Raw genomic sequence first — 7,798 nt, 5'->3', positions numbered from 1 at the left:
CACACACACACACACACACACACACACTGTTATTTGACGGAGGAAGGTAACATTGAGCGGCTCGATCGCAGGGTGCCGTTTTCGTGGGGAGTAGATTAAGTTGAGAGTTTTTGGTTGCGGCCTTGACGGGAGACTCGGCAGCTCACCACAGCAGGCGGCTTTAAAAAGTCTCCTTTGTGTGGTGGTTTTACACTGTGTGAAGTTATACAGAGGACTCTGGCGCTGCAGGAAATACGTGAATGGATTGAGTGTTACAACACGCAGACTGTATGTTAAAGTGTTTGTAGCTTCCAGGTTTGAAAAATGAGGTTGAAGTGACTTCAGCTGCAATACCAGCGAGCGCCACTAGAGGTCGGCTCCAAAAAGCCTCCGTCTCCATAGACTCCCATTCAACTTCTCTCATCAAATCCAAAGTGAATAAAATGTGTCCATCAGTTCTCTCGGTGTTGTTAGCTAAAGTCACTCCTTCTTATTAGTTTTCTGGAGGTCCATCTGAAAATAATCCCTCATTCATTAGAAAAGAAGATTCAAGAAGACCTGGTTTTGGGGGCGTGTCTGTTTGATTGACAGGCCTGTGGTGCAGTCAGGTTACAGCTATCGGTGGGCGGGACGTAGTATCATCAGGTGTCCAATCAGATCAGTCAGATCCACCACTGGCTCCTCCCCCACGCTGCGCCTGAGTTTTGAACAAAAGCAACAAAAGTTTGGTTTTCATTTGGAACCAGAAGTTTGAATCATGACATCATCAGTGGACGTGTCGTGATTAAAAGGGAAACACTATAGAAAAGGGTAAATTAAATATATTTCGTCTTGCACGTCTACGCTACAGCTCCGTGACTACATCACACTGACTCTTTAGATATGAAGTGGACTCATATTCCTGCTGACAAACACTTCTTGCTGACGCGGTGCGATTTACAGAAAAAGTCGAATCGGAGGAAACGACGAAGAAAAACTGTCGGTCGACCCACTTCCTGCTTTTCACCCTCTGGACCGTCTGTCGGGTTTTTTTCTTCTTTCCAACATTTCACTTTCACTTTCAGTTCGACTTTCAAAATAAAATCTGATCTGATTGTGTGTGTGTGTGTGTGTGTGTGTGTGTGTGTGTGTGTGTGTGTGTGTGTGTGTGTGTGTGTGTGTGTGTGTGTGTGTGTGTGTGTGTGTGTGTGAGAGAGAGAACACATGCTGCCTGTTCGGACTCAGCTGAGTGTGTGATTACCACCGTTATGAGTGTGTGAAACATACAGTAGTGTGTGTGTGTGTGTGTGTGTGTGTGTGTGTGTGTGTGTGTGTGTGTGTGTGTGTGTGTGTGTGTGTGTGTGTGTGTGTGTGTGTGTGTGTGTGTGTGTGTGTGTGTGTGTGTGTTTATATATATACCTGCTGCTTGTGTGTATCATGTAGCTCTTTATGTGTCTCCAATCATTTAGACTGTAAGTGGGCTAAATTTGGCCTCACTGCTGTGTGTGTGTGTGTGTGTGTGTGTGTGTGTGTGTGTGTGTGTGTGTGTGTGTGTGTGTGTGTGTGTGTGTGTGTGTGTGTGTGTGTGTGTGTGTGTGTGTGTGTGTGTGACCATAAGTGGAAGAGGACTTTATTTTGGCGGTGCATCCATTGTGTGTGAATGAGTTTATATGTGTGTGTGTGTGTGTGTGTGTGTGTGTGTGTGTGTGTGTGTGTGTGTGTGTGTGTGTGTGTGTGTGTGTGTGTACCTGTCTTTGTTATTGTCCTATAAGTGGACGGATGGACTCCTCGTCCTGGTGTCCACCCCGTCTGTGTGTGTGTGTGTGTGTTGTCCCGTGTGCGTCCTCTTTGTTGTCCCCTCTAATCCCGGGTCCCCGTGGGCTCCGGGGGAACAGCTGAAGCCGGGGCAGCGGTGGCTTGTCAGCCCGGGGCTCCCGCTGCTCCTCTCCCTTTCACTGCTCCCCATATGGTCCTGCAGCGCCGGGTCCCCGGGGGCCTGTTAGCGCCGCACCACCCAGGCCCCCGCGCCCTGCCACCAGGCCCCTCTCGCCTCCTGTCTCACCCCCATCGCTCCTCTCTCCCCCCTTTCTCCCCTCTCTCCCTCCTTTGTGATTGTCTGGATCATGTCTCCGTGTGAACCCGGATCTGTTCCTCCTCCGTTTTGTTGTCTTCTGTTAACCACACAGTCTCCTCCCCTCGCCCCCCCCTCCCCTCCTCCACCCCTCCTCCTCCCCACCTCTCTTCCTCTATACCTTTTAATTGATGTTTCTTTCCTCCCCCCTGCCCTCATCTGTCTCTTATTTCTCCGGGCCGTGCCCTCCTCTGCCGTGCGTTGAAGTTAATACGTGGATTTATGGCTCCCATTAGATGTATGAATTATCTCTCTTTTTTTTTGTTTCTTTCTTTTCCTGCAGGAAACTCTTTTTTTCGGGGGGTGGGGGGGAACCCTCCGTGTAGCTCGGGCCGCAGCTAAAGTCATCGCGGCACGGGCCAAGGCCAGTTGGGGCCCCCACGGTACCCCCCACCCCTCCCGGTGGCTGCAGCCTGTCTCTTTAAAGAGTGATTTAGACTCGGCGGGCCCTCGGCAGACCTCGGAGAAGGAGCTCAGTTTATCTTCACCGAGCGGAGCCCCGAGCGTCTTTAAATCAGCTGTCACTACCTCTCGGGGATTACACGGGGATTTCTAAATGAACTGGGGGGAGGGAGTGGGGGGGGGGTGCGCTGTTTCACACAAGTTATCAAACAAGATCATAAAACAAACCATCTCTGGGATTTGACTGTTTGGTTACACGTGTTTGGAAGCGGTGCCGTATGGTAATGCCGCCGCTTCTTCTTCTCCGCGTGTTTGCATGAGACGAGATGAGAGGAGACGAGAGGAGAGGAGAGGAGAGGAGAGGAGAGGAGAGGAGAGGAGAGAGGAGGAGAGGAGACGAGACGAGAGGAGAGGAGAGGAGAGGAGAGGAGAGGAGAGGAGAGGAGAGAGGAGAGGAGAGGAGAGGAGAGGAGAGGAGAGGAGAGGAGAGGAGAGGAGAGGAGAGGAGAGGAGAGGAGAGAGGAGACGAGAGGAGAGGAGACGCCATCTCTGTGATGTTTTTCTTCTCTTCTCTTTTCTTTTCTTTTCTTTTTTTCCTCCTTTTTTTTGCAAGTGCTATTTGGCTGATGTAACGTAGAGCAGCCGGATCTCCACCTCACACACCGACACTGATCCTCCTCAAGTTGGACCGGTGTCAGTGTTTCCTTTTAAATCACACTTCCTGGATTTCTTCACGTTCATTCCGACGTCCAGTTTTGTTCAGACGACACTTCTGAACTTTTTACATCAAATATTAATCTGCAAAAAAATAAAACACTTTTTTTTTTCTGGCTGAGTTTGAGGGCAGCCACAGATTGAATCCTAGAGCGCCCTCTGTTGACGGCACCGGCTCAGTGTCCCCTCAAACCAGAACCACATCCCTCCTCTTCCTCCTCCTCCTCCTCCTCCTCCTCGGGACTCCCAGAACGACGGACAGGCTCAGCTGTACATGATGATGTGAAGAGGAAGTCTGTAACTGAAACACGCTGAATCCAGATCGCAGGAGGTCAGACCGAGTGTGTTATTGATCAGCAGCGAGAGACTTTTACACTCAACAGTTCCTGAACACATTCAACATCTAATCAATCATATCCAATATTTAATGGGGTTTTTTTTGTTTAAAGGTTCTTTTTGAAATCTGCACACAAACACACTTTTATTTTATGGTTGTCGCGTAGTTTTCCTCAAGCTTTGATTTTTAACGTTTTACGTAGTTTTGGTGGAAAAAAGTTTTTCCTTTGGATACTTTTGAGAAGTCGATTCGTTTAACGTCCATAAACAGAAAGGTGATCGTCATACTTCTTGGAAAAGCTCTTTAAATGTGAGGAGGGAATGATTTTCTCTGTTTTATATCATGGGATATTCAGGGTGTCATGTTGGTGTGAGGCTCTGGGAAATTCTGTTTAAAAAAAAAACTGAATTAATGGATGAGTCTATAAGATAATATTTATACATTAATAATCAAAATATAGATTTTTTTTTTCAGCCTTAAATCTGCAGCTCTCCCTTTGCACTTTTAATATAATACCTACACATAAATAACACTTTTAATCAGGCACTTTTATAAACGGCTTATTAACTATATGAACTATATTTGATAGTGAATGAATGCTTTATATATATATATATATATATATTGAAATAAAACTCAACTATAAATAAAACCTAAATACCTTCAGCGTGACATGTTTTTTGATTTTTATCAACTCCAAAAGTTGTCTTGTTAATGGTTAATAACTCATCTATAAAGCATCTCTGACTGATTCATTCATGACTACTTCATTATTTATTCGTTGCAACTTGCAGACCCTTCGTGAAGGACGTGTCAGCAGGAGGCGAAGGAGCGTCGGTGCCGTCACCGAGCGGACGATCCGGGATCGGATCGTCGTGGAAACCCTCAGCTGTGTGTGTGTGTGTGTGTGTGTGTGTGTGTGTGTGTGTGTGTGTGTGTGTGTGTGTGTGTGTGTGTGTGTGTGTGTGTGTGCCTACTTTGAAACCGGATCTGTTCGCGGCGCCCGTGTTGTGTCTCCGACTGCAATATCCTCCTCTGCACTCACGCTGTCATCGGCCGCCTCTCTCTCTCTGCTAACATCCACCACAACAACCCCCCCCCCCCAACCCACCACCAACACCACCTCCTCCACCTCTGTGCGCCCGCAGCTGGCCGAGCCCCCCCCCCCCTCTCCCCCCATCCTCCTCCTCTGGGCTCGGGGCTCGGCGGGGGGGCGGGGCTCTGGATCCAGCTTAAGGAGAAGCCAGGCAGATCAAGGACGAGAAAATACTGGGGGAGAGAAAAAGTTATGTATGATCCTCTCTGTGAACAACCCCCACCAACCATCACCCCTCATTTCTATATATCTTCAACCCCCCCCCTCCCACCCACATCCCCCCCTCCTCCGCTGCTGTTTGGCAGCTAACTACTTTCAGATGCAGGACGAAGCCGGCGTGCCTCCTCGTGTTGTGGGCAGAGACGCCATGTTTACTGAGGGCAGCCGCGTTACGCCCAAACCGTGAAAATATTACGTCCCGAATGACGTGACGCTCAGAGGTCAAGAGGTCAAACTAGCAGTCCGGCCTCTGCAGAGCCGAGTTCCTTCACGGCGATTGATTGACAACCACTTGTTGCACCACCTTTTGTCTCAGTGCAAAAAAACAGTAAAGTAGCAATAGTTCATGAATCGCTTTGAGCTGTCGGCATCACCGGCTTCAGAGTCCAGGTGCGACGTTAGCTCCTCAAAGGTCAAAGGTCGAGAAGGTCGAACGGTTGAATTGAATGGTGACGTAGCGGAAAAGCGAGGCACCGCCGGCCGATGTCGGAGGAAGCTGCAGCTGTTGCAGCAGCACGCGAACAGAAGTCGTCCACGTCCACAGAGATCTTTATTCTTGATGTTTATTGTGTGCGTGAAACAAAAGGGCACGAAAACACGTTCATTTTTTTAGTAAAATAACCGAACAGAGCTGCAGATATGTTGGTGATGCGTTCAGCTGAACCAAGACGACACTAATACCGACGGTGATGTCATCGTTGGTTCATGAACGTTATGAATCCTCCAGTTCAGATTCTGTCCGTCACCATCTTTGCTGGTTCGGAGCGGTTTGGAGCAGGAAGTGACCATATTTGGACGAGCTGGGGGAGGAGCCAGAGGTGGAGCTGATTGATCTGATCGGAAACCTGACGATACTACGTCCCGCCCACCGATAGCTGTAACCTGACTGCACCACAGGCCTGTCAATCAAACAGACACGCCCCCAAAAACAGGTCTTCTTGAATCTTCTTTTCTAATGAATGAGGGATTATTTTCAGATGGACCTCCAGAAAACTAATAAGAAGGAGAGACTTTAGCTAACAACACCGAGATAACTGATGGACACATTTTATTCACTTTGGATTTGATGAGACAAGTTGAATGGGAGTCTATGGAGCCGGAGGCTTTTTGGAGCCGACCTCTAGTGGCACTCGCTGGTATTGCAGCTGAAGACACTTCTGGATCAGAACCATTTTACAGACCTGAAGCTACGAACTCTTTTATATCCAGTCTGTGATTGAGACACAGAATTTGACTTGTTTACATTAGTCAGCATTAAAAATGTTGATCTTTTTGAAATGTCAGTCGTAAATTATCAAAATGATAATAAAGAAAAGAAAAGAAAGGAAAATATAAGACTGCGACTTGCCAGATCAAATTGTTATTTACGTTGTAAATTTTAAATGATAATTTAATAAACCGCACAAATCCTCAAAAAAATAAATAAAAATATCCTCCATCGACTCAGATTTTCGAACACAGATGATGCGGTGATCCGAACCTTTGTTGAAGAAATGAGATGAATTTCAAAATCCACCTCGCAGTTCAGACAGAGAGGGTTGTGTGTGTGTGTGTGTGTGTGTGTGTGTGTGTGTGTGTGTGTGTGTGTGTGTGTGTGTGTGTGTGTGTGTGTGTGTGTGTGTGTGTGTGTGTGTGTGTTTGCATGTGTGTATTGGCTTTACTACCATGCCAGTCATGTGTCCTCCATCAACTATTGAGCTCTTGCCTGCGGTGTTTCATCAGGTGCGCAGACTCGTGCGTTAGTGCCTTTACACCAGCAGATTAATAATTCCATTATCCTCTCTCTCTCTCTCTCTCGCTCTCGTTCGCCCTCCATTCATAGGCTTTTTTTCTCACTTTTTCCTCTCTCTCCGGTCCGCTCGTCCTCGCGGCCGCCGCTCTCTCCCTCGTTTCTCCTCCTCTCTGTTCCATTTGCAAGGTGTGATATTGCTTTAATTGAGCAGAAACATGTGGAGAGATCAGACATATCTCGGGGGATTAGAGGGAAAACTGGGGAGTTTGTGCGACTGGCAGCCTGTGTTTGGAGCAAGGGGTCTGCTGGGAATGAATGTAGTTAGTGTGACCCCTGACCCCGCGAGCTGTTGACGTGGAAGCCGGCCAAGAGGGGTCCAACAGAACGCTTTTGTTAATCTCATTCAGGGCTCCCTGTGAACTGCGGGCAGGGGGAAAAGCTGGCAGCTCAGACCTGTGGAATGCGGAGCTCTTTATTTCCCATGCTTTGGAAACAGAGGTGGGCCCTGGACCCAGCGAGGCTCCTTTAGCGGGACCTCCTCCACTCAGCTCGATCGACACTGACAGTTTCCTGGCTTAGGCTTGCCAACTTGGCAGGGCAGCGGTGCAGGGGTGATGGTGGTGGTGGTGGTGGTGGTGGGGAGGGCGGGGGGTGGAGGGGATGCGCCCCCACCAGGGCTGCAAAGGCCACGGGGCAGCAGGACAGAACTTCTAACGGGCCGCAACTGTAGTCAGCGGCTGTTTAAAAAAAACAAAAACACAGAGAGAGAGCCCCGGTTACACTTGAGCGCTCCGCGTCGTCGGTTTTGGATGCAACGACTCCGGATGTGTTGATTTATACGAGCTAATCTTTGCAGAGCAGTCCGATGTCGGCGTTCTTCTTTATGAATTCAAGAAGAATCAAAACTGTCGGTCAAAAAAAACAAAGAAAACAGTTTTATTTTTGTGCTAGCAGCGTATCATGACACAAAGTAACATTTTTTCTTTTTTAAAGCTAAGCGCCCTCTGGTGGCGACGATCAGGTGACGTTTATATAATATGTCCTCGTTAGATTCAGACTTGTTTCCTCACTTCCTGTTTCCAAATCACGAGTCGGGACAGTTTTTTTTTTTTTTTTTTTTAAACCATATTTACGTTACCATGACGACAAAGGTTGCGTAACTTTAACTAACAGCTCGGTTCAAGTGATCGTTTCCTTAATCGACAGGTT

This window comes from Brachyistius frenatus, unplaced genomic scaffold (genome assembly GCF_029030835.1).
Source record: "Brachyistius frenatus isolate BFR_SWC_R1_liver_20210118 unplaced genomic scaffold, ASM2903083v1 Contig_37, whole genome shotgun sequence".
Lineage (NCBI taxonomy): Eukaryota > Metazoa > Chordata > Actinopteri > Embiotocidae > Brachyistius > Brachyistius frenatus.
The sequence above is the reverse complement of the archived record's forward strand: the minus strand, read 5'-3'. Positions refer to the sequence as shown.